At 34.9% G+C, this 27,930-nt stretch overlaps 1 long non-coding RNA gene across 1 annotated transcript in view; it reads left to right on the top strand.

Moving 5' to 3' along the window:
- The first annotated feature begins 386 nt into the window (after positions 1–386).
- LOC141279628 (uncharacterized) overlaps positions 387–27,930 on the top strand; it is a 135,133-nt gene continuing 107,589 nt past the window's right edge. The window contains exon 1 of the long non-coding RNA XR_012334210.1: positions 387–411. This is a non-coding gene — a long non-coding RNA (uncharacterized lncRNA). The remainder of the gene's footprint in view (positions 412–27,930) is intronic.

Here is a 27,930-nt window from a genome sequence, read left to right on the forward strand (position 1 = left end):
ATCAAAATAAATTATGTGATGGCATGTATTCATTTTTATATATCAGTATATAATTACAGGATATTAAGTTACATTTTTCAACATTTTATCATGAAAATTTTTTTAAATATAGCAAATGCTATACACACACCATCTACTTAATATTTTACTATACTTCCTTTATCACATATGTATCTTTCATCAATCCATCAAGACTTCATTCTAATAAAAATGTAAAATTTTAGATCTGGAAATACCTTAAATATTATATAATGCAGCCTCTTCCTTTTATGGGTTGTGGAACTAAAGGCCATAGGGTAGAAGTAACCTGCAAAGTATAAGCTGTTCATAGTTGAAAACTACTTTTTGGGAATGACTTTGTTGTTTTTTTAAACAGATGTTCAAGCTTCAGCCACATGACCAAAAATCATTGTAAGTAAAAACAAGCAGGGTTATTTTTTTCCCCATATCTACACTACATATTGGATTTTCTATATGGAGAGCTGTATGTAAAAGTTCAAAACACATTCCTGCATCCCACCAAGCATTTTCTACGAGTGCTTGATTTCAGTGACAATCTACTTCTCCTAACCCTTCCCATCATGTAGTTAGGCATTAGCATGTGAAAAATTGCATCTGTCAGAAAAGTAAAAATAATTATGCCCACCTTGGTCTTTTCTACTTAATAATTTGGGCCATGGATTGGTAACATTTGTTTTGCCTACTGTGCAGTCATAAATTACTTTTATAGATCAAGAGAATTTGAACTTTCAAAACTGCTGTTTTAGCTTAAAATATTATGATTTAGATATTCTATTTATATAAGAGGAAACTAGTGACAACTATACTAAGCAATTTGTTTTATTCCTCGTTCAGAATTTTGCCTTAGCATATGGTTTCTTATCTCAAAATAGTAGTATATCTACAGTGAAGAGTTTGGCTATATATGGCATTTAAATAATCATAAAAGAAATAATCCAGGACTTTCATGGTAATGTAAATGGCCTACAATCTCATCAAATTACCACTCAGATCACTTAATGTATGTGGATTTCAAGAGACTCATTCAGAATCTTTAAATCACATTCAGTTCTGCATTATGATATTTGGAAAGTTGAAAAATCATGTTGTTTTCCCTTACACTAAAAAGACGCTAATACGTTTTCAAATATCAGTTTAAAGGTGACATGACATAAACATTCTAGATTACTATTATTTTTTCCAGGTTATTGAGCTAAGAAGAAACAGAAATCCATATAAACGTGAAAAGAATGTCTAACTTTAAACTGCTATACTTTGTTTATTATTTAATAATTTAAAATTTGGTAGTGTTCCAAAACCAGACAAAGATGTCACAAAGAAAGAAAACTACAGGCCAATATCACTGATGAACATAGGTGCAAAAATCCTCAACAAAATACTAGCAAACAGAATCCAACAGCACATTAAAAGGATCATACACCATGATCAAGTGGGGTTTATCCCAGGAATGCAAGGATTCTTCAATATACGGAAACCAATCAATGTGATAAACCATATTAACAAATTGAAGGAGAAAAACCATATGATCATCTCAATAGATGCAGAAAAAGCTTTTGACAAAATTTGACACCCATTTATGATAAAAAAAAACTTCCAGAAAGTAGGCATAGAGGGAACTTACCTCAACATAATAAAGGCCATATATGACCGACCCACAGCCGACATCATTCTCAATGGTGAAAAACAGAAACCATTTCCTCTAAGTTCAGGAACAAGACAAGGTTGTCCACTCTCACCACTATTATTCAACATAGTTTTGGAAGTTTTAGCCACAGCAATCAGAGAAGAAAAACAAATAAAAGGAATCTAAATTGGAAAAGAAGAAGTAAAGCTGTCACTATTTGCAGACGACATGATACTATACATAGAGAATCCTAAAGATGCCAACAGAAAACTACTAGAGCTAATAAATGAATTTGGTAAAATAGCAGGATACAAAACTAATGCACAGAAATCTCTTGCATTCCTATACACTAAAGATGAAAAATCTGAAAGAGAAATTAAGGAAACACTCCCATTTACCATTGCAACAAAAAGAATAAAATATCTAGGAATAAACCTACCTAAGGAGACAAAAGACCTGTATGCAGAAAACTATAAGACACTGATGAAAGAAATTAAAGATGATACAAACAGATGGAGAGATACACCATGTTCTTGGATTGGAAGAATCAACATTGTGAAAATGACTGTACCACCCAAAGCAATCTACAGATTCAGTACAATCCCTATGAAACTACCAATGGCATTTTTCACATAACCAGAACAAAAAATTTCACAATTTGTATGGAAACACAAAAGGCCCTGAATAGCCAAAGCAATCTTGAGAAAGAAAAACGGAGCTGGAGGAATTAGGCTTCCAGACTTCAGACTATACTACAAAGCTACAGTAATCAAGACTGTATGGTACTGCCACAAAAACAGAAATTTAGATCAATGGAACAGGATAGAAAACCCAGAGATAAACCCATGCACCTATGGTCACCTTATTTTTGGTAAAGGAGGCAAGAATATACAATGGAGAAAAGACAGCCTCTTCAGTAAATAGTGCTGGGAAAAGCGGACAGCTACATGTAAAAATATGAAATTAGAACACTCCCTGACACCATACACAAAAATAAACTCAAAATGGATTAAAAGACCTAAATGTAAGACCAGACACTATAAAACTCTTAGAGGAAAATATAGGCAGAACACTCTATGACATAAATCTCTGCAAGATCCTTTTTGACCCACCTCCTAGAGAAATGGAAATAAAAACAAAAATAAACAAATGGGGCCTAATGAAACTTCAAAGCTTTTGCACAGCAAAGGAAACCATACAAGACGAAAAGACAACCCTCAGAATGGGAGGAAATATTTGCAAATGAAGCAACTGACAAAGGATTAATCTCCAAAATTTACAAGCAGCTCATGCAGCTCAATATCAAAAAAACAAACAGCCCAGTTCCAAAATAGGCAGAAGACCTAAATAGACATTACTCCAAAGAATATCTACAGATTGCCAACAAACACAAGAAAGGATGCTTAACATCACTCATCATCAGAGAAATGCAAATCAAAACTTCAATGAGGTATCACCTCATACAAGTCAGAATGGCCATCATTAAAAATATCTACAAACAGTAAATGCTGGAGAGGGTGTGGAGAAAAGGAAATCCTCTTGCACTGTTGGTGGGAATGTAAATTGATACGGCCACTGTGGAGAACAGTATGGAGGTTCCTTAAAAAACTAAAAATAGGACTAGCATATGACCCACCAATCCCACTACTGGGCATATACCCTGAGAAAACCATAATTCAAAAAGAGTCATGTACCACAGTGTTTATTGCAGCTCTATTTACAATAGCCGGGACATGTAAGCAACCTAAGTTTCTTTATGTCCATATGAATGGATAAGATGTGGCACATATATACAATGGAATATTACTCAGCCATAAAAGAAATGAAATTGAGTGATTTGTAGTGAGGTGGATGGACCTAGAGTCTGTCATACAGAGTGAAGTAAGAAAGAGAAAAACAAATACCGTAAGCTAACATATATATGGAATAAAAAAAAAATGGTTCTGAAGAACCTAGGGGCAGGACAGGAATAAAGATGCAGATGTAGAGAATGGACTTGAGGATACAGGGAGGGGGAAGGGTAAACTGGGATGAAGTGAGAGAGTGACATGGACGTATCTACACTACAAAACGTAAAATAGACAGCTAGTGGGAAGCAGCCGCATAGCACAGGGAGATCAGCTCGGTGCTTTGTGACCACCTAGAGGGGTGGGATAGGGAGGGTGGGAGGGAGATACAAGAGGGAGGAGATATGGGGATATATGTATACGTATAGCTGATTCACTTTGTTACAAAGCAGAAACTGACACACCACTGTAAAGCAATTATCCTCCAATAAAGATGTTTAAAAAAAAAAAAAGGAAAAGTAACAACATAAAAATATGGTAGTGTTTTTTTGGTTTTGTTTTTTTTTTCTTTTTTTGCGATATGCGGGCCACTCACTGTTGTGGCCTCTCCCGTTGTGGAGCACAGACTCCGGACGCGCAGGCTCAGCGGTTATGGCTCACGGGCCCAGCCACTCCACGGCATGTGGGCTCTTCCCGGACCGGGGCACAAACCCGTGTCCCCTGCATTGGCAGGTGGACTCTCAACCACTGTACCACCAGGGAAGCCCGGTAGTGTTTTAATTTAGTTTTTTTTAACCATTTCAGGCTGTAATATTTAATACCTGGTTCACTACTATGGAGTTCAGCTCCCTTATATAAAACAACTTTATATGATAGATACATAGTCATTCTTACACATGCACTTACTGTTCCAATTTAAATGTCTTAAGTATAAAGGACTTACTTGAAATTTTGTTGCTTTTATATTTTCTCATCTGATAAATGTGATAAGATAATTTGTCAGGATACTTTATAATTCGTCAAAATAGCAAAAATCATCTTTCTCATAGATCCCAAATATTCCCACAAAGTAAGCAAATGCTGTGTATTATTGATTTCATTTTGCTGTTGGGGAAATCAAGGCATTAGCATAGGTCAAGGAGTACTTGACCATAGATTTAAAATTACTTATGAAATGCATAGGAAATCATTTGAGAGCGCCGATTTTCCAACATTCAGAGTATTGTTCCATTATGTTTCAACACATTCATTATAAAGCTAACCAATTCCATGTGTTTTGGAAGCACCATTCAGGAAAAGCAGCACAATCTTTTATGACAAGAGAAAATCTGTATATCTCCTAAGCCCGTAGCATTGTGTTTATCTTACAAAATAAAAAGCAAGTGATAAATGATTATTGAGTCACCAAATGTGAAGCAATGAATGAATAACAGAAGGTAAGAACAAATGAGTGAAAAGACAATCTGAGTATATCCATATTCAGAGCACTCAGACATGGATTCAGAAGGGATGCATTGTTTTGAATCTATAACAGTTTTTTTTCCATTCTTTTTACTGTATTTACATTAATGGTGACCATGCTTGAAAGAGAAAGCAATACTGACAGTCCTTACGTCATACTTTCTGGTCCTACTTATGGGAAATCCTCAACTGTGACCATAGCAGGGTCTGAAAGGAAAAGAGTGATGGAAAGAAAAAAAAAAAAAAAAGGGAAATTCTGGCACGGTGCCAACTGAATCCCATTTCTAACCTTGTCATCTGAAAGCTGGATAATCTGTATTTCTTCAGGCACCACATCCTTCAGTAGGGTTAATGATGAGAAATGACATGGAGAAAATAAAGTTTCCAAGAACAGTACCTTGGCTTAGTTATCTGAAGGAAAAAAAAAAAAAAAACCCCGTGTCAGAGCCCCGCCACTCCAAAATAACGTAAGAACTTTCTAAGACTGGAGCAGCATCTAGGGAAGGAAAACTCTCTAACTTCCATTATAAGTCGATTTCCTTGTTTGTTAGTACATAGTGGTTTTCTTCTTCTGACTTTGTGATGGCAGACGTCTGGGCACAGGCCAATAAAAGCATCTATGGCTAAGATCTTGTAATACAGTTTCCTTGGGAAATAATATTTATTCATGTAGAATTTGCTTATTCTGTTTGGTTCCATGCAATGGAAACAAAAACATTATTGTTAATCTGTTTGCATTTCTACTCTGGTCCACAGTTCTAAGAAATATATCTCAGAAGTCTTTGAATACAGTAGCTATTAATCAGTCTTAAGCTTTCATATTTATCCTAATTCAGAGCACTCATTTCACAAAATAGTTTGTGCCTGCCCCACACCACTGATGATCAACTTAACTTTCCAATTGTCTTTCAAGTTTGCTTGCTTTTTCAATGTATTATGGTACATCACCTTTGGAAGTTTGACAGAATGCTGTTTATTTGTCTCATGCTGGGGTGCCTTACTCTTCTGTTGGTTTATGTGATGTCATCGGCAGGGTGCATGCTGGAATGTCATATCAGATGGAAAAAGGGGGATCTAGACTTAACTGAAAGAATCTGAAAGCAAAACATAGGAGCTAACCTTCCCTCTTACAGCCTTTATCTGGGACAGTCAGCATGAAATTAAGTTATGACCTATATAGTTTGTACTGTATCTCAGGATGCAAACTTTGATCAAATATTTTTCTTCTGTGTAATGAAGACTAGCTCTCTGCAAGGAATTTTACCTACCTTTTAGAAAGCCAGACAGTTTTTCCCACCTTTTAGAAAAAATACTTCTAGTTTATTTGAGAGAAATAAAAGACTTCATCTTTTTTCCCTCTTCCCTCAATAAATTCAGCTCCTTACAAAACAGTTGCTCTTTATGTTACTATTTTTAGTATTCAAGTGAAGAAAAGAGAATATACAGTGTTCCTTAAGTGGCCATAGTAAATTAGAACATTTAAAATGCTAGTTTGAGTGAGATTTGTGTTTCAGTATTTAGACTGTTATAATGAAGCTAGAGCTGTCCCAGTAAGAAGGGGCAGGGTACCTCCTGGAGAGGTCCACTTGCTCAGTGGAGGAATGTAGTCCTTCTCCCACCTAGATCCCTGACTTCAATAAAATTATAGTGGTTTTTGCTCATTTGTTTGTTTGCTTGCTTGCTTTAGAGTTTGGGAGGGATTCCGGAGTCCAATTACCCCAATTCTCTCACAATACACGCGGCAAAATTGAACTCTAGAAAGCAAGATTGCTCAGGATCTCACAGGTGCTGACTGTCCTCTATTTTACCACCAGTTGATTCTTATAAAACTCTGAGTCATAGGTGCTCTATGAGTGTAGGAGAGGTGGTTTATTTAAATGTTTGACCAAAATGACCTTTCTTCTAATGCATAAAGGCCATCCAGTAATTAAGCACAGCTAGAGAATGTTAAACCCCCAACCAGTGGAACAAAGGCTCTTTGCTTCGGAGCTATGTAATGATGACCTCTGTTGTCCCTGAAGTTCCTGTGTCTAATAGGGTGCTGCTGTGATCACAGCCCACGTTGGGAATAATAATTCTGGTGAGTCTAATTCTAAATGTCCAGGGGACCCTTGGGGACCTGGAAATGGAAAAGCAATAGGAATATGTAAGGTGCCTGCTGGATGATTATCTCATCAATATCGGAGCAATTTGTGCAATTCCCAGAACAATTGTGGTTTGATAGAAATGTTTCTCAATACTTTAAGCCCTGCCTGCTCTCTTTCAAATACATAGAATTCTTACCTTTTTCTTCTTTTCGAAGTATGTATCCAGTAGGACACATACTCCCACATTCCCAATGATTATGACTCACCAATATAGGTATTCCAACATCTATCTCCTCAAATCACTTCTGGTCAGGAAGATTTTTATAAGGGTTTACTTCTATAATTGATATTCACATACTATTATTTTTTAAGATATAATACTTAACATGATTTTTCAAAGTACTCTTAAGCCTAGATTCCAGTTAACCCCAGGTTTGCACTGATGGTTAAGAATTCACAAATTTGAATTTGTATCATCTTCAGAAACCTTGGTTTCTTCTTATTCACTTGTGATTTGTTGGGAAAGGTGAGATGGGTTCCCAGCTTCTGGGTGATTTTAAGACATATGCTGCATTACCCATGCTACTGAGCTATTCACAGGCTTATTGTTAAAATACTCATCTGGGCAAATAGATGTGAAAACAGAAACTCCTGTTAAGTTAGGTGAAAGAAACTTGCCAAAGATGACAAGTTTCTTTTTTTCCTTTTGCCTCCTTCCTGCATAATCATCCTTTCCCACAAACTCGCAGTTCCGCAGAGTCCTTTTACTAGAATAATCCAGCCCTTCCCAGAATGTGCTGCATTTAACACATTAATATTGTTCCCAAGAAAAAGGGTTCCATGATTAATAACAACAAAGAGCTTGATTAACAACTGAATCTCGATAAAATAAGCAGGTTTATTCACTTCGGGTTTTCTCCATGGGTTTAGTCAGTTTTCCTTTGTTGCAACTCTGCATGGGGTGACCATGAGGAGACGGATAATCCACGCAAAATTTTTCTAGTTTAATTGGGCACAGAACGTTTTTTAAAAACTATATCTTAGAGATGCAGTATTTTGTAGAATAATTTTGAAAAGACCTTGACCAACCCCTTCCTAACCCTACATCCTATTTAATTTCTTCTATGAATGCCTTATGTGTGTGCTATTTAATTTTTTTTCTCTTCATATTCAGTAGATTCTCCTAAGTGTGACTATCTGGCACTCATTTTTACATACCTCTGGAATAATAAGTGGTGATTGATGGCTCAGAATTCTAAATGGTGTAGAAGAACAAGATATATCCACAGTTGACCATCTCTCAAGCAGTTTTATAAAAAATCTTAAAAGTCAGATAGTGTAGTTCTAATTTTATTCTTCATTTTCTAGATTCTCTGGCTATTCCAGGTCTTTTGCATTTCCATATCTATTTTAAAATTAATTCATCAGTTTCTACCAAAAAACTCTTCTGAAGGTAACAAAAAAAAGTTATGATGAGGATTTCATTGAATTTATAGATCAACTACAATAAAATTGGCATGTTAATAATATTAATATTTCTAGTCCATGAACATCATGCTTCTCTCCATTTGTTTCTTACATTTTTTCTTTGCAATATTTATAGCTCCCATTGAGAGAACTTGCATATGCTTTGTGATCATTATTCCTAAGTATTATATGAATTTGACCTATTGTAAATATATTTTTAAAATTTTTATTTTCAAAATATTTGCTGCTAGTACGTATCAGTATAATGTATTTTTACTTATTAACCTTATACCCTGTGAATATACTAAATTTATTAATTAGTTTTTAAAGCTATTCTATAAATTCCTTAGAATTTTCTACATAAACAATCATGCCATCTGCAAGTAGAGTTTCTATTTCTTCCTCTATCATCTTTATGTCTTCAGCTTATTTATTTAGTTATTACAGTGACTAGCATACTTAGTTAAATGTTGAATAAAAACGGTGAAAGTGTTCATTTTTTCCTCATTCCCAAGCTTACAGGAAATTTGTGCAATAATTCACTACTGAGTGAAATGTTACCTGGAGGTTTTTTACAGATGCTTTTTATCAAATTGAGGAAACCCCCTGTTATTCCTACTTTACAGAGAGTTTTTGACATGATTGGGAATTGACTTTTGTCAAATTTTTAATATATTTATTGAAATAATCATGATTATTCTTTATTCTGATAATGTGGATTATATTGATTAATTTTGAATGTTCAATCAATCCAGCATTTCTGAAGTAAATTCTACTTGGTCATGATGTATCATCATAAATGGATTCTATTTGCTAATATTTCATTCAGGGCTGAATTCCTGAGAGTTATTGGCCTATAATTTTCTTTCCTTGTAATGTCTTTTTCAAGTTTTGGTAATTAATTTCTTTTTCACAAAAGCAGTCGAGAAATAATCGATATTTTTCCGTTGTTTGAAATAGTTTAAGATCGGTACCCTTTTAATGTTCGGTAGACTTCACCAGTGAAAGTATTAGGCCCTCTGTGGTGTACATGCATGTGTGTGTGTGTGTGTGTGTGTGTGTGTGTGTGTGTGTAGATTTCATTAAGTTCATAAAATTACTTTATAATTATTTAATATTATTTAAAAGTTATAATTGTTACACTATAATTATTTATAATTATTTTATAATTACATATAAATTTTAATTACTTACAATGTGTATAAGGATCTGTAGTGCAAAATCCCTCTTTCATACCTGGTGTTGGTAATTCATTCCCTCTTCTTTTTATTTCTTGAACAATCTACTAGGAATTTATCACTTTTGTTGATTTTTTTAAAGCACCACTTTTATCTTTGTTAGTTTTATCCTTGTTCTCTTTTAAATTTATTGAATTCTGCTCTTACATATATTACTTAGGATTTACTTTGCTCTTCTTTTTCTAGCTACTTAAGATGACCCTTATGCCATGGATTTTTAGCTTTTCTTCTTTTCTGTTAAAAGAGTGTCAAGCTATGAATTTTCTTCTAAACGTGTTGAACTGTATCCTATAAAGTTTGATACGTTATGTTTTCCATGCCATTTAATTAAAAATTGTTCTAATTACTTTGTGATTTTGTCTTTGTGAATTATTGAGAATTGTGCTGTTTAATTTCTAAATATCTGAGATTTGCTAGATATCTTTTTGTTATTGATTTTAGTTTAATTTCATTGATGGCAGAAAACATACTTTCTGTGATTTCAGTTGTTTTGATAACATCCAGGCTTGTTTTACGGTCCAGTATATGATCTATCTCAGTGAATGGAAAGTCAAGGCTGTTCCTCTAGTTCAGATCATCTTTGTCTTTATTAATTTTTCTTTGATTTAATTATTCTATCAACTGCTGAGAAACTGGTGCACACACCTTTAATTCATTGACTAAGAGAAAATAAGTCTTCATTTTTGTGCTTAAATATATCAATATTTGCCTTTCTAGATTTTATAGTGTAGCATCAAAAATGGAAAGATATTAAGAACAGTCATTAATTTATTTGTTCACTTAAAAATGTATATCAAAATATATTTTGCTTTTTTTTTTTTTACTGGGAGGTACTTTGTGGTATTTATTGAGCACTCAGACTATTTTAGGCAACATTTTATATTATAGTGATGAAAAGAGAAAGATGAAAGCTGCAATGATACTAACCTTTCAATAAACATCTTGCATTGTGCGTGGTTCACCGCTTTATCATCTATCTGTCTATATCTATCTATCTGTCTATATCTGTCTATCTATCTGTATCTGCACACTATTCTATATATACTCTACCTTCCTCATACTCACAACCCTCAAGGTAGGTATTATTTTCACCCAAACTTTAGATGAGAAAACTGACATAAAGAAGCTCATAAACTAGGTGAAGACCACAGGACTAGAAGTTGCAGTACTGAGATTTAAACCGCAAAATCCGTAATTTTGATGTTTGATGAATCTAAATTTATAATTTATCTCATAAAACTGAGATATCTATTTTAAATCTCTGATCTTAACTCTAATAGAGGCCTTTTCACATGGGTTTGTCACAAGATCTTTTCTATGTTATGCTGCTTAAAAGTGAAAATTACTCTTTAATGTGCAAAGGAATTAAAGGGAAATATAAGGCATCCTGGACTGTTTTTAAACAAAGTGATGAAAACACTTGTATCCACCTTTTTTACTAACCATGTTATATGGTATTTATGTGATTATGTTTCATAAAGATGAATTGTATCATAATATGACATAGTTAAGTTCATAATAATGAAATCTCTTATAATAGATACTATGTTGTGTGTGCGTGTGTGTGTGTGTGTGTGTGTGTGAGAGAGAGAGAGAGAGAGAGAGAGAGTGAAAGAGGGAGGAGAGGGGAGAGAACAGGCCTTGGAAATTCCACTACAGGTGTATAAAATTCCTAAATTTTGTTTTTTAATATTCCTGTTATATTCTGTTATAGTAATTCATATAGGTTGTTTTGCTGAGCCCATAGGTCATATGCTAAGTACATAATATGCCTAGTATATATCTAGGTTCCATTTTTTATAAAACTAAGGAAACTTCTATTGAAAACAGATCTTTGTAATAAAATATATAAATTTTAAGTAGTTAACTTTTAAACTTACCTAAACATAGCCAAGAAAAATAACTGGTTTAGTGACAGGTACTGGGAAAGCCAGCTAGTTTTTAAATCTCTCTTATTCCCCCACATAATATATCTGATCTTATCTCAACTAGAGGAAAATATATAAATCTTAAAAAAAGATTCTCCACTTAACATTTCCTTTGCGATTAGGAAAGGGAGTGTAATTAAAACAGTATAATCATTTGAAATGGGGAATTCTGTAATGCATTGTTCCTGTGTTAAGGACATAAAACTGGCTAAAAATTTCATGGCAAATAAGTACTTAAAACCTAGCAAAGTTTATGGGAACATAAATTATAATTCAATTTTGTCTAGTCCTAATTTATTTTCTTCGAAATACATTAAAGAAAATGAATTTTAGGAGTAGTTACTCTTCCAAAAAATAATTCAAAAACAAAATGAGAACCAATTTCAGAAACTTGAAGATACATTAGATGAGTTTCTGATTACTTGCTAATAATAAAATTAACCAAGAGCAACCATTTACAGTTTCTAGATTCTGTTCGAGATCTTGTAAACCTAAAACTAGAATAGAACTTGGGTGGCATGGACCAAAATCACATTCAGTTCTGAAAGGCAATTATAATAGAAAATCATAAACTTTTCTGACTTTTTAGTTTCCTTCCTGTTGAATTTGTGTGTCTTCCATGAAGTATGTCCGTAGTTGAAAGAACTCATCCTAGGGATTTCAAAGAGTTGTCACAAGTATTGATTACTTTAAAAGTATTGTTACTGTGAGATGACTGAAGCCCTTCCCTCTGAAAGAATTCCTGAATGGGACTAGGAAAGTGGTTTGTTCAATAATTCCATGGAGGGGAACTCCCTGGTGGTCCAGTGGCTAGGACCCTGCGCTTTCACTGCCGAGGGCCTGGGTTCAATCCCTGGTCAGGGAATTAAGACCCTGCAAGTCACTCAGTGCAGCCAAAAAAAAAAAAATAATAATAATTCCATGGAGAAACTTATGCTTTGGAAGGAAGTTGGGAGCATTCAGGGCTTGTTAGATTTGGGGTACACCATTCCTGGCAATTTAGGTCGTAAAATGTGTTAGGTATTATTAGACAGCCTATGCCATTCCTTAGATGTTTAACTTATTCTCAAAAGATAATTTTAAATATTAGTGTAACTTTTCTCCAGTGATTTTTAAGCTGTGTAAATCAACTCTGTAATAACAGTTGTTTTATGGTTTGTGCCAGTGATGGCTTTACTGCATCCCATCTGCAAATTCACCCTTCAGTACCAGCCCCATGACAACTACTGGACTCTTAAGTATTTCTCCCACACAGTGACCGCTGTGTAAAGCTTGGTCAGAAGAGGGCGCAGTAGGGACACGTAGGAGGGAGAGGGCTTTTTCTCCCTGTTCCAGTGGGCTTTATTTTGCTCTTTCCTGCTCCTGCTACATGTTTAGTCAGTAGGGCATGTGAGTGGAAACATCAGGTTGTGCACTGCCCCAGCTCTGAACCCAGAGGGGACTCCCTCAGTGACTTCACAACCTGGGCCGGAGCTTGAGGTGACCTTGCCTTGGGCCTTCCCAATGCAGATTCCACATACTCCAGACTCCTGCCTGCATCAGTACAGTGACTCCCAGCGAGAAACTGCCCACCAACCTTGAGAGCTGTATCAGCCAGGCTCACTCACCTGCTTTCCAGAGGTTTGTTTTCTGTGTCTCTCCCAGAGTAGATAACACATACTCCTGGTCTTAACACTCACAATAGCACCCCGACTCCCTTTCCATCCCTGCCCATGAGACTTAGCTTGCTTACACCCTGAAAGTTTCTCCTTGCTTAGACAGTGACCATGAACCAGCTCTGGCCTAGGAAAAAACAGTCAATTTCTCTGCCATACGGTGGACAGAAATCACACCTTCTCCAATGAGATCTGAACCTCTGCCTTGGGAAAGGGATCACTTCAAACTTTGTCCTTTCTTGAGTACTTTCACATCCCTAGGGAACCCTTCAGAGTTCTCTTTACACCTTTGTACTAACTCTTCTATCATAGTTCAATAATTCTTAATATTAAACTTCCTATTTTTAAATTACTGAGTGATATACTTTTTACAAATAAATTTATTTTATTTATTTATATTTGGCCACGTTGGGTCTTCATTGCCGCGCGCGGGCTTTCTCTAGTTGAGATGAGCAGGGGCTACTCTTCGTTGCAGTGCACAGGCTTCTTATTGCTGTGGCTTCTCTTGTTGCGGAGCACTGGCTCTAGGCACACAGGCTTCAGTAGTTGTGGCTCACGGGCTCTAGAGTGCAGGCTCAGTAGTTGTGGCACACGGGCTTAGTTGCTCCACGGCATGTGGGATCTTCCTGGACCAGGGCTCAAACCCATGTCCCCTGCATTGGCAGGCGGATTCTTAACCACTGCACCACCAGGGAAGTCCCTAAATTACTGAGTGATATATCTCTCCTGATTGGACCTTGAGTAATAAATGGTCTAAAAGATATCTAGCCCTTATTCCCTAAAGAGGCAACGTACCATAATGGATATATCTCCTATTTTCCCATCCACAATTCACATACTAGATGTATCACTTGCCAGTAGAATCACCTCTCATGAGCCTCTCATGAGCCTCTCATAGCCTCATCCTTACAACCCACAATGATGTGAAGACCCAATAATTTCATACATGTAGAATGCTAGTGCGGTGACTGTTACATAGTATGTACTAAATACATAGTAGATAACATATTAGCTAAGTGATTTCTTCAATTAGGATATATTTTCCAAAAATAAGTAAAGAAAAATAAGAATGTCATAGATTATTTTTGTCTTCCTTTATATAGATTTATAAGAGTAGAGAGAAAATATAATAATTATTCTAATAAATATAAAAATACTCATATATCTGAGTAGGGAGAAAAAATATTAGGTCTTTCTGATAGTAAGACTCAAGTTCATGAGAATGCTTTACTGTGGTTAGGGATGTAGCTCTTAGGTCCTGAAAGTCAAGACATGGTATGTATGACAGTTTTACTAGGAGAAGTATTTATGGAATCAAGATTGCTGAGATCAATATCCCTAGGAACAAGGAAGCCAAGTTTCGCATGTCAATATCCACGGTGTACTTCTAGCTCCAGCCACTATGAGGGTTAGCTGATAATAATTAACAGTGATCCCATTTCCCAGAGGATTGCCCTGAACTGTACCACTGTATCCCCTTCTTAAGAGGTAGAGCTGATCTCTGCTGAAAGTTGACTGGCTTGGTTCTAAGAGTCCCATGACCCTCTTCCCTGAAGGTTGGACTAACTGTATGAAATTTAGCTTCAGAGCTTCCCATGCAGTCAGTCTGAAACTGTTCTCCAGCTGGAGCCCTATTCTTGCTGGCCTTCGCCCTCCAAATCCTGTTACCCTGAATCCACTTCTCCCATATTAAGGCATATAAATACAAGGTAAACTATGGAAGACAGTTATTTTTGAGGCCCCCAATGAACCTATGCCTTCTTAATTCATGCCCTGTATAGTCCTCTGCTAAATCTGTGTTGAGCTTGGCCTGGTGTCAAGCTTTGGCTGATGGGATGTCAGTAAGCATAATGCAAACAGGTTTGATAAGCTTCATACATTGGAATGTGTCTTCTTTGAATGCTCCTTCTTGGAACCTAGTTGCTGTTCTGTGAGAAGCCCAAACCACATGGGGGAGTCAAGTGGAAGAGAAATGGGGCATTCTCCAAAGTTTCATGTGAGTTCACAACAGCCAGCCAGCACCAACTACCAACCAGGTGCAGGGGTCCAGTCAGGTGACATCGCAAGAACAAAAAATCCACTGAGCTAAGCCCAGACAACCGGAGAATGATGAAAGATGTTTAAATAGTCAGCATTTTAAGCCATTTTAAGTTTAAGAGTCATCTGTCACATAGACAACTGAAAAAGAACCTAATTTAAGAAATCACAAAATTTGAACATATGGATTCATAGTGGAATACTTTCTTTATGATATGGTAGACCCTGGACAATTGCTCCTACTTCACCCTATATTATTAAATCCTCCTAATCACCAAAATTTGTATTTCTGTGTCTCTTTTACACAGGCCTGGCTAGATCTCTTAATTTCCCTTTGCATTTTGCTTGCCAGTCAGTTCAGTGAGTCATGGCAGATTATGATAGTACATTTTCACATTTACTTTCTCAGACTTAAAATTACTTATTTTTTAATATTTTAAAGCATTTTGACCTGACTCTTAAAAGTGAGTAATAAGTCCTATAACAGTTGCAGTGGAAGTGGTTATCTAACAGAAGTTCCTTGTAAGTGAGGAGCACTGTCTGTTGTAGTTAGGGCTTGGTCAGCCTCATTTTAAAAATGGCACCTACTGGTCGCATCTTTACATTTGGTTGAACAATAAAAGCTTGGTACTAGGACTCATTTATATTTTCATTACACTCAAATTTATTTTATGGATTACACAATTATTATTACTCCCAAGCATTTTTAAAGTAAGTCAGTCATATTTATATTTTATTTTTCTCAAGGAACTGTTCAATAATATGAAAAAAAATTTATCCCAATCACAGTAATGATTCTCATAAATGTATGAATCTGCATAAAAACGTTTTAGTATACAAATATATGCATAGCTATATATTTATTTGTAGTTCATAAACATGCATGTGTGCGTGCATATCTGTGTATATATAAAAGTATATAATTAAATAAATATGAAGGGCAAGTAGACATTCTTTTGCTATTTTATACAGCATTTTCTTATTTTCTGAAATCAACCCTACCATATCGAAATACAGCAAATATGTTACCCACATAGCGGGTGGGTGGGTAATATAGCCTGGAAAACTGATAACATTTCTAAACTACACATCTAAATAATGAACAACAAACAATCACAGTAAAATTATCTACAAGCATAAACTTGTACTAAAGGCACTATCCTACTTAGGAACAAAGACACACTGTGAGATCCTTTCTTAAGAGATGAAGTAGTAAACAAGTCTTTAGACATATTTTTTCCCCTCAGACAAAGCTTCTGTTACCACATTATCTTGTCAAGTTGTATGAAGTTTAGATGGATCAATACTTAGGTAACTTCTAAGGAACACCTGGCCTTCCAGGAGGTGACATGTTAATTAAATAGATAGCATTCTTTTTCTTAATGTACAAATGCTTGAATTTTAGTGCTTCTTTTGGATTCCTTAGTCTCAGTTTTAATACTTTTGTGAGCTTGAGGGCTAAAACCAGCCAAGAAACCTAGTAAAATGTAATAATTTGGGGAATGTTAATAGCGATATTTTGGCAAAAAAGAAAATGTAAATTTTTCCTTTGATCTCATTTGGCCTTTCTAGCTTACCACATAAGTATGAGGTGTGTTTCTGGGTCCTAAAACAGATATTTTGTAACTTAATTTGGTTTTGAAAAATACAAAGAACCTTATCTAATAATAGGCTTACACTGTAGTGATTTCCTAAGCCAGAATGTCAAATTTGGCTAGTTTACAGATCTTCAGGGCAGGAGTACTTCAGAATCAATAACCACAACCCCACCATGAGAAAATCACCTTCATTATAACCAGGAAGAGTTTGCCCCGCTGTCTGCAGCACCAGACAAAGGAAGGGTCCTGACCTTCAATAAATTATTGATTAAAATAAGGTGTGTGGCAGGTACGATTAATAGAGATTTTTATAAATATTGCACACATCTTGGGTCCTTGTCCACTTATTTTCACATTTATGTGTAATCGTTTTAAAAAATCAGAGCTAATTTTATTTTCAAAGTAAATGTGAACACATTTTTAAAGAGGAAACATTTATTTTTAAGTGTTTAAGTAAACATTTATTTACTCTTGTACAACTGCTTTATCTTTGATTTTTGAAGGTTGTTCCCCCTTCCCGCCAAATGACGAAAATATAGAAATAGAAAAAGAAAGTTAGTCATCTACATGTTCTTCAGCATAAAGGATATTGTCCCCTTTTTAAAATTTGTTCCTGTATTTATACTTCATTATTTTGGGGAATTTACATCTACAGCCTGGATTTCATGATTACATGCTGGGTCCTTGTTGCATTTATGTAATATTCTTTTTTTTAGAAATTCAGAGCTAATTTTATTCCAAATAAAATGTATAACGTTATTTTTAAAGGGGAAAGGAACTTACTTTCATACACTTGCAAAGAATACATAGTTATGAATAATATGTGATTGCTTATATAGTATAGAGATAATCTGCAAGTAAGTATATATGTAATAGAGAATATAAACCTTTTATTTACATTTCTAAGTGTATATTTGACTGTTTTTCCATTTTTATTCATAGAGGTATATGATGTTTATATGCATGGAGAAAATATATCTCAATCTATAATCTAAATACATATATACACACATACATATATTCAGTATATTCCCAGTATCAAGAGATGCAGCATTACATGTTAAACAAAGTATAATTTTTATTTTCCTTACAAATAAATGGTCACAAAGAAATATTTTAGAGAAATTATATTTGAATAAAAATGTTTTTCTTCTTTAAATAGGAATACTTATTGAATTTCAGCATTATCATTTCTGCTACTTTGAAACTTAAAGAACTTCTATACACTTAAATATAACAGTTTCATTCCCTTTTATTGTGGCTTATGAACATGAAACATTCAAGTTTTGTGTGATATGTAGGGGTTCTGTGTTGTAGCATCATATTCTAATAAGAAATGAACCTAGAGAAAAAAACACTTGGTTTCTTGGATTGAGACAGAAACAATGTTTAAGTTCATTGTCTCAATTAATTTAAACTCATTTGTGGCTCAACAAAATTTAAAATGTTTTTCCTTCGTTACTTTTTTGTAACATTTATATTATTAGGCAAACATCTCTTTTTTTAATTCACTACATTTATACATTACAATATTCTTAATTTTCAACACAGTATCTAAGAAGGTTGCCCTTTGAGAAAGCAATGTCCTCACTAAATCCCACATTATTTTTTTACCATGGAAATAAGAATAAGCCATTATTTATTTAAAATTAATCAAAAGAACATAGAATTTGAAGTAAAAACTGATGTTAAATAACATTGATGCCACTTAGTAAATGAAAATTCCTGAAAACTTTACTTTCTGAGATTCAATTTCATCAGCTAAAATAACAACAAAATCCCAAAATTACTTTAAGAATATATAGTACATGTTCAAAAATATTACGTCTTTTTCCTTTGCCTTTGAAAATTGCCATCATTATTCAGTTTCACGGGGAAAATGAAAGACTTTCATTTGCATTTTTTTAAATTGGTAAATTTGTATTCTGGTTTCTGAAATTCAAAGACGTAATGAAATAGAGGACTGTCACTTTTTCTAAATTTGTTGCAAAGCAGGAAGTTATAAATCAGTTTTATTCATGATTAATATTACTAATAATTGATGATATGTGGATTGAAGGAGTAAAGTTATATTAACAAATATTTAAAGCAATAATAGTCTATGTTAGAATGGGTAGAATGAGACATATACTCATGAAATACTAGTGAAAGTTTTTATTTGTACAACTTTTCAGGAAAATATTTTGTCAATAAGTATCATGAACCTTCAGAGTTTGTCCTTTATCTTCCCGACTGTATCTGTCATAGATCTACTTCTAGGAATCTATCCTAAAAATAATTAAAAATACAAAGGACTCTGTGTGAAAATATTTATTATACTATTGTTTATTTTGGAAACAAAAGTTATCTAACATAACTAGATTTTTTAAGATAAATACTGGTCCGTCTATATGTCAGACATTTGCTTTGTCATTTAAAATGTCCCTCTCCCCGCCCCCAAAAAAGAAAGGGAAATAAAATGCTCATGGTACAGTATTGTTAAAAAAGAAGTTTGTAAAACTACATATATATAAAGAACTAATATACTTTTTTGTTCCACCTTTTAAAAAAGTAAAATAACCAAAACCACTCTAGTGAGTGATATCTTTTCTCCATTAATACATGCTAATTCTAATGGCATTTGAAATAAAAATTTCTTTCTCCTAAACTCCATACGCTACTGAGAATATATAATTTTCTGTGTTTTGTTTACTGTGAATCATTTACAGTCAATTCTAGACATTGCAAACTCTGCAGAGTTCTTCAGACTTCATCATAAAGGCCCAGAAAAATGATCCAAATACTTTTCCCAAAGTCAAGTAACAGAGACTCATCTTCCAAGCCAGAAGAGTTACTTCTTAAACTCAGGTATCAGTTTAATTCCCTAATCACAGATGAAATCTTTCTGCAATTCTTTCTTCATATAAAAAAATATGTGAGCTTAAGATTTTAATGGTTCCAAGTAGTTTTGATGGTCCAGGATCTGGTCCAGGCGAAACTGGAAAGCTCATATTTCACCATGCTGACACTCCCTTCTCACACACACAGATCCCTTCATTCACACTTTCCTTTGAACAGGTTCCCAAACTTTATTGCAGATTGGAATCACCTGAGGGTCTAGTAAAGCACTGATGCCTGGCTTCCACACCAGATATTCTGATCTAATTGCCACAGGGTGCCACCTAGACATCAAGAGTTTTAAGACTTCCCTAAGTCATCCTAGTGTGCAGCAAAGTTTGAAGTTAGAAGGATGTATAATTTGGTGTTGACTTTGGTGTAGCCCATCCTGGGCCATGGAGGTATGGGAAACTGTATTTAAACAGAAAATTAAATGGGAAAAGATATTTTCCCATTAGCTACTTTAAAATGTGCATAAGTAATGCATTTAAGGTATAATATTTTTATCACACACCCAGTTTTTTTTACTACTATAAAGTTATACCTGTATAAACCTTGGATATAGTGCTTAGTAGCTGTGTTGAAAAATTAATATTTCCTTCTCCTTCCAATCCATAAATATGGACATTTTCCCAAAGATTTGTCTTCAGCCATCTCTTCTCCAGTTATTCTCTCTTCATTAACAACCTAACTTAAAACTTCTGGTTTCAACTAAAACCTTGAAACAGATGACAACCCCAGGCTGACCTGTCTCCCAGGTTACAGTCCTGCGCTTTCGGTCTGTGTGTTGCTATCTCAGCATGTGATGCTATTTCCTTGCTAAAAGATTGCACATGAGCTTTTTAATATCCCACCTAATCTCATTCCTCTTTCTGTGATTTCTATTTTTGTGGATGACATCACCCTCTTCCCAGTGATTCAGTTTTTAAATATTGGCATTTCTTAGGGCTCCTCTCTTTCTTTTCTTACTTTTCACATCTGCCAGCTCTTTACCAGCCTTTTTTTCTCTGCAGCTTCTCTCATCTCCCTGGTATGTGCCCAGTGGGGCCATTCACTGGTCTCACATTAAACTAGGATAAATGACCAGGATGCAAGGGCAGGAGCTGACCTGGAAAAAAAAGCATCTAACAAAGTTATTGGTATAAGCAGAGAATGATTATGCATTAATGAATTCAAAACTAATTGAATTCCTTTTGGGATGGCATATAGATATTAAGATATGTCTCTATCTTTGGGGAGAAAAGATGAAATAGATAGACATAAATAATGATAAAAATATTAACATTAACAACAAGAAGAAGAACCAACAGTCCCGTGCTAAAAGCCTTCACCTGCATTATCTCCTTTCATCTTTATGATAACCCTGTGTGGTAGGAACGATGAACTTCAGGTTCAAGGAAAATCTGCTGAAGGTCACAAGGCTAAATGTCAAAGTGGGGATTTAAAAACAGGTCTTTCTTGGCATAGAAACTGCAGTGTGCACACCTGTGTGATTGGGAAATTCATAAATATATTTACTGAAAAGCTCTCAGCCATGCTTGGCAGATACAGTGATAGAAAAGCTTATAATAAATAATCTAAGATAAAGTTATAAGGAATAAAATAAAACAATAAAGATGCTATTAATTATTCTTAGATTATATGAGGGTCATTTTGAGTAGTGGAGAATGGGTGCTATTTCTGAGAGAGAGAGAGAGAGAGAGAGAGACAGGTTATTTACTCATGTTCTGGGGCCCTGTTTACTTCCAGAAGTATTTAAGCATATGGTTGAGCATAATCCAACCTCTTTTTTTTCAATTTTGTTTTTATGTGCCAGCAGTGGTAGCAAAGGTCAAATCCTATTCTTAATTGGCACTTCCTGGCAAAATACGTCTCTTAAACAAATACATCTATAATTCAGAACACTGATTAGGAAGTTAGGGGTCCTGGTTTCCTTTCTCTACTCTGTCACTAAGTTGTTTTGTGGCTTGCAGTGAGTCACAAACTTAGAGTCTATTCCGTTACCTTCAAAAATAGAAAAACAAATAAAAGTGGCTGTATTATTCCATTGCATGACTACTCAGCTCACTTGTGAAGATAACTTCAAGAGAAAATGATGCAAAATTATAACAGTATTATAAAATATGACAGGGGTGCTAAAACTTTAAATATAATTTATCTTATGATGCAATGTTAATCTTAAAATTGACTTTAGAAATCAAATCCTCCCCTATCTCCTCATTTTAACAGTGAGAAATTGGGAACACAGAAATGAAATGATTGGTCGAAGTTCACAAAGCTGGTTTATGTCATACCACCCAGCCTTCAGATATTTAAATCAGTATTTTTTCCAACATACTTCTCTCCTGCTACTTAATTCATAAACATTTCCATGGAACCTCATAAAATGAGCTCTGGGTGATTAAAATAGTAGGCAGGATTCTGGGATCCATATATGCCTGGAAAAATGCTTTGTCTATAAGTGGAACTCAGCACTGTTTCCTGAAGGGCAAGTGAGGTGCAATAAAGAAAAAGGGAATCTGTTCTAAAAGGTCAATTTGCAGCCCTAAGAACCTACTCAGATCATTATCAAACCCCTTAGGATGCTTTTGCTTGCATAGGAAGGAAATCACAAGATTAACTTACTTAAAAATTAATATTAGAGAAAGTTCTGGCAGATATAAAAACTGCACAGTTTTATCTGAGAAATAAGAGTAGAAATTGTATTTTTATTTAAAAAATGTACAATTATGGTACCAAAATGTCTTAATAGATACCATATATTTTTATTTCAATTTTCTACCCTAAGGAAGATAAAGAAGTTAAAATCTGAGTCAATATGAGCTCCGAAGCATCTTGAGACTTTATTTATTCTTATGCAACATGCTTTCATTTCCATTTTTTTCCCCACATCTGCTTCACTTTGAAAAGGATTCTTTCCAGTAGTGCACATAGGTAGTGGTCAGCTAGTAAGAGATTAAAATCTAAAAAGGTAAGACAAATCTGACATTTTTCGCAACATTCCTAGTAGGTATGTTATAAGCTTTATTTCTTTTCCATAGATTTCAACAACTGGGATTTTATTTTTTAAATGCAAAAAGAAATCAATCCCCAAATCACTTTAATTTCTGTATTAGAATTTACAAAACCTGATGTTTAAAAAACTAAGGAAAAATTTTGAGAGTTCATCATGTATATACATATATCATGTATATATACATGAATGCCAGTGTATGGACTGTTTTCCCTTTTAATTACTAACGTAATAATGGCTACATTTTTTCTTACATGTGTCAAAGTGCTTTTATGTGCATTATCCATAATTTAGAGTCTTCTGTCAGCATTTCAGAGTCATTTTTCTCAGCCTCCAATCTGTCTTTTGACTAATCTGACTTTTGTCTGTCTAACTCATCTGCTTTCTTAATATTTTTGTGAGCTTTTCACTGGAAGTTAGGAAATATTATGATATACGTGTTATGCCCTGTTTACCAACATTTTTATGCAAGCAGCTTAATTAAAATGCTGGGCTGTTGTGAAAAGGATGACATGGCTTGTTACTTTTTTAAGGTGTTTAGTATCTTAAAATGAATGGGAAATGTATAGTAAAAAAAAGAATAATCATTGATATTGCTTTTTGTAACATTGTAAGCAGTCTATCAGAAAAATTGAGTCATATTTTGTTTGAAATATAACTCAGTCCTTATGCAGATATGGATCCTTAAATTTGTATTTAATGGTTAAAACATGCAGTTTTAGAACTCCTAATGAAATATGTTACTTTTTTATCATTTTTGAAATTATATCAATCTTTGCTCCCTGTCATTCCCGCTACTCCCATAATCATTTTCCCTTGAAAAGTGTGGGTGAGAGGATGGGTAGTTGGTACACATTTTAGAAAATCCTGTGTTTTCTTAGCTCTGCTTTAGACCTATGGTGTTTGAAGTAATTTTCAGTGGTCTCTTACTAGTGTAAAAGTTTGGTCTCCTGTTAAATTGCCACCTGCGCTAAGGAGAGCTAATCCATTAGGGTCGAGCAGCTCTAAGGAGGTGCCGTGGTGCCTGGGGCAATCTCTTGAGTTTCAGTTATAGCAGCTGCTGGGAGATGAGTTCGGGATGGTCCTTGTTACAGAAATTAGACAGATCAGGAAGTAAACAGAGGTGCCTTTCATCTGACCCAGCTCTGAGACAAGAGGGTGGGGCATGGGGGGAATTCCTCTTCTAATTACTTTACGGGTCAGTTCTCTGAGACGGATGTCAATGTCTGACACTCCTAATCTTTAGGGGAAATTTTTGAAAAAGAGAAAGGAAAAAAAATTATAAGCCACTGAAGCTGTCAAGTTTTTCCTTCTGAAAATGTCTTGCCCTCTTGTACTCGCAGTGCTGTGTGTAGTACTGGTGGGTCCTGCCCTCCCTCCATTGAGCAGGAGCTGGAAGAGGAACGTTACAGTGCAGCTCTCTGGAGCTGAAAGCTTTCCTCTGAATTTCAGGAGTGCCCCTTTCCATATCAGTTTATTTATGTTAGATTTTTGTACTGTATTTCATTGCACTTGATGACTTGGGGCAAGGTCTGCCTGCTGTGTTCCTTTTGGTCTCATCATCTTTTTGAGTTGACCTCTCAAAATTTTAGCCGTTCGAGCAGCTGCCTGAATGAAAACAGAAGTGGCATAGAATCAAGTGTCTGTTGCCAATTTGTGACTACCAGGTTTAAGAAAAGATATCTAGAGAAAAGAAAAGAAACATGGACTTGCTTGATATCAAAGAATCAGTCAAGGATCACTTCTCCAGCTTCCAATTGCTTATTTGCTCTATAACATCAAGTATATGTTTACTTCTATGTGATGGATTGTCCTTTTTCTTCAGGACAGAGATTCACTAACTTTTTTAACAACACAAACTTTTTTGTTCCATTCATAAAGTTAAAAAATTCTACTACTATGTGTGACACATTTTAAAGAAAATGTAAAAAGTTCAGATAAGCAGAGAAAAAAGACAAGTGTTGGTATTCTGAAACACAGTTTTATAATCATTTTTCTAAACAGATGTACATATATGTTTCCAAAATGGGATCATAAGTACACACTATATTAAAACCACATTTTTACTTAGCAATAACAAGAACATTTAAATGGTCAGTGATATTACATTGTGTGGGTGCCTGTGCCATAATATTGTGCATACTGTTTACTATGTAGTTTCCTCAAGGGGAAGGATAAGTTCATTTCTATGCTTTGTTTGACGTAACTCAAAAAACAGAGAAAAAACAATGGTTATGATCGAAAGTTCTTTCTTTTGAAAATCTAATGTCTAAAGTTTATATTTAATTCAAATATTTTCTTTTCTCCTATACCTTTTTCAAATTAAAGATATGAAACTTTTCTGATATTAATGAGATTGATTAGAAAAGGGAAACACTCTGCAGTAAGATAAATGTCTACTTCCAGTTTCAAAATGACCTCAAAGATTATGTTTCTGAATTAATATGATAGAATATCTCCTGCTAGAGGTAAGGGAATTGCTTACAAATTTTGTTTCTATGAAAAGTACAATCTTTGGAAGTGAAATCTTGTTAACAAGTTAGTTTTTGCAAATTAAGGTAGAAATCATAAATGCTGCAAAATATTCACTTCAAAAGACAAGTGGACAATTTCAGAAACTGTAGAATTTTATAGTCCAAAATCCCTTGAAAGGCTAAAGTCCTTCAAGAAATTGACCACTGTGCTCTTTAAAGGTTCATTTCTTTTCAACTTCTACCTAAGTGACTTGCCAAGTGAAGGAAACTATTTCTTCCAGTTTGGAGAATTCAGTCAATTTCAAGGACCAACTTTCTATCAGCAGCTCTCACTCTCCCTTTGCCTGGCTCTTTCCCTAGGTATCCTCAAGAATTGGGCATATTCATAGCATTTCAGGGAGATGCTCTAGTATTTGACCTGTTTTCTGGATAGTTGATGGCCCTTGTCCCACTGGGTCATGGCTGCTTCATTCTGTGTTCATGAGATGTGGCTGCCCCACTTGGAATTATGGTATTTCATAGTGGCACCTGATATGAAGCTCATGGTTCCTCCCATGATGTCTCATTCACGGAATCTTCTCCTCTCAATCTCAGGCATCTTCAGATACTCGGCATGTCTCAGTACATTCACTTCTCATAACCGAATCATACTGAACTCTTGAACCTACCTCACCACCACTCACAGCACTCACACATACAAGAGTGATCTGAGGTCTAGTTTGCTATTGTACTCTCTCCTCTCTGATGCCTTATAGCTGTTATTTGATACAGAGTGTAGGACTTCTCTGAGAGGATTGCAGGAAACTAGAAATAGGGTATATTTCTCTATATACATCATCTTGCCTCCCTACTCTTGGGGTGAAGCTCCATCTGAGGTTAGGGCCCCATTTGATTAGGGCTCTTCCCGTGGACTTTTCCCCTCCAAATCCTTCTCCAAGGTTCTCCTAGCACCAGCAGTAATTTCGCCCTTCTTATGGGGAAGCAACTTCCCTTATTTCATGACCCTCTTCCTCTAAATACCGTGGCTTAGAGTAAAACTATATACTCATAACATCAAGCTTTTCTCCTGATTTAAAAAAGAAGATCTAGGGAAATTACAACATTGTTTTCTCTTTGAAGAATTTTAGGCTTCAAAGACTAAAATCTCATTGAAGATTTTATATTTTTAGTTCTAAGCTCAAAGCCGAGCATTAACGTTTTGTTTTAGGTGGTGCTTGGCCTCTGAATGAAGCATTAAACATCATTAATTCAGTGAGGCCCAAGATGTTCAATAGTGAATGCCGTCACAGTGCCCCCAGGCAAGCAAGACACCTCAGCAGCACCAGCCTAGTGAAAGACCTAGGGATTCCTTCCAACACCACTGGGAGGCTACTTGCCATTAACCCCAAATGCTAACATAGGAAGGAGGACTATTTCAAGGGGGAAACAGAACTAACAAAGAGTTTGAGATTTGAATTGCCTTAGTAATACCTATAAAACTCTTTAAGCCAGAGCCCACACAAGACTGATTGACAAGAGTAAGTTTCACCCCTCTTAAATGATTTCTTCTTCTCTTTCCCAAGATGACATTTAACTGCAAGGTGGAAATGGAGACATTTCTACTTTTGCATAATACAGTCTGTGTAATAAAGTTGGATGTAGGATCATACTTAACATATTTTAAAAGTTTAACACATTTTCAGGCACAAGACATGTAATCAAAGCTTATTACATTTATATTTATTGGGATAATTTTAGTATGATCTCTATCAAATACATGTCATTAAACCATAATTTCAATCTCTTAAACCTTTTTGCATCATATTTCAGGAGGTTACAATATTATATGTGCATTATGATTATTTTTATATTTTCATTTATGATATCATGGATATTTTTCTCTGTCGATAAACACTTAATGATATAATGATTTGCAATGTCTGGAATGAGTATACTCTAATTTAGCATTAGTGCCGTAGCAATAGCTAACTGTCCCCTAGTGTATGAAATGGAAACCTTCATGTTTCAGCTGAGTTACATACGTGCCCAGCTACAGACTATGCACACACACATGCACAGTTAAACACAGAGATTCATACAGACACACAGACACAATCAAAGATGCACACATACATGTTCACAAAAATCAGGAACCTGATTTTTCAGTGGTTATCTCTCAGTAGAAGAAACGCATTTTCTGAGGAGTGAAGAACCTGCATTTTTCAGTGGTTATCTCTCAGCAGAAGAAACGCTTTTTTGTTTCTTTTGCTTACTTATATTTGGCATTTCTTTGAAAGTCGAATTGTGGGGCATGGTACAAAAGTGTTGTATTTTAAGTACATTACTAATGTACATTTTAAAGTAGCTAATGGCTTAATATCACCTTTTTCTATTTTAATTTCCATCAGTTTAATGGAAATGATAGAATCAGCTGGAGAAAGTAGGCAATTACATAATGGGGTAAATTATCCTTCTTACATTATATTTGTGTAAAGCTGGGCTAAGAGGGTGTAGGGGACAAAAAAGAAAACATGACAATCTTTTCATGAAAACTGATCACTCAAGAAAATCCCATTTGTTGTAAGATGACATTATGTTAATTCTCCTGTAAGTAAGGCCTTTGATATTTGTTCGGTCTGTTTTTAGAAGGTAATCAGTCTATTAATAAAAAATGAACCCTCACT

This window comes from Tursiops truncatus, chromosome 10, assembly GCF_011762595.2.
Source record: "Tursiops truncatus isolate mTurTru1 chromosome 10, mTurTru1.mat.Y, whole genome shotgun sequence".
Taxonomy (NCBI): Eukaryota; Metazoa; Chordata; class Mammalia; order Artiodactyla; family Delphinidae; genus Tursiops; species Tursiops truncatus.